The sequence below is a fragment of the Triticum dicoccoides genome, chromosome 1B, assembly GCF_002162155.2.
Source record: "Triticum dicoccoides isolate Atlit2015 ecotype Zavitan chromosome 1B, WEW_v2.0, whole genome shotgun sequence".
Classification (NCBI taxonomy): domain Eukaryota; kingdom Viridiplantae; phylum Streptophyta; class Magnoliopsida; order Poales; family Poaceae; genus Triticum; species Triticum dicoccoides.
The window spans coordinates 19,730,838-19,731,558 of record NC_041381.1 but is presented as its reverse complement, the minus strand read 5'-3'; positions in this window follow the sequence as shown (position 1 = coordinate 19,731,558).

Genomic DNA, 721 nt, shown 5'->3' with positions numbered 1-721 from the left:
CATCTAATCCGATCTGACTAAAGTGGGAGAGACAGACACCCGCTAGCCACCTTATGCAACTAGTGCATGTCAGTCGGTGGAACATGTCTCACGTAAGCGTACGTGTAAGGTCGGTCCGGGACGCTTCATCCCACGATGCCGCTGAAACAAGATAAGACTAGTGGTGGCAAGAAAATTGACAACATCTACGCCCACAACAAGATTGTGTTCTACTCGTGCATAGAAACTACGCATAGACCTAGCTCATGATGCCACTGTTGGGGAACGTTGTAGAAAATAAAAAATTTCTACGCTTCACCAAGATCAATCTATGGAGTCATCTAGCAACGAGAGAGAGGAGTGCATCTACATACCCTTGTAGATCGCGAGCGGAAGCGTTCAAGAGAACGGGGTTGAGGGAGTCGTACTCGTCGTGATCCAAATCACCAAAGATCCTAGTGCTGAATGGACAACACCTCCGTGTTCAACACACGTACGGTTGGGGAAGACGTCTCCTCCTTCTTGATCCAGCAAGGGGAAGGAGAGGTTAATGGAGATCCAGCAGCACAACGGCATGGTGGTGGAAGTAGCGGCGATCTCGGCAGGGCTTCGCCAAGCTCAGCGAGAGGGAGAGGTGGTACGGGGGGAGAGGGAGGCGCCAGGGACTAGGGTGCGGATGCCCTCCCTCCCCCCTCTTTATATAGGGGCCCTAGGGGGTGCGCCGGCCCCTAGAGATCCCATC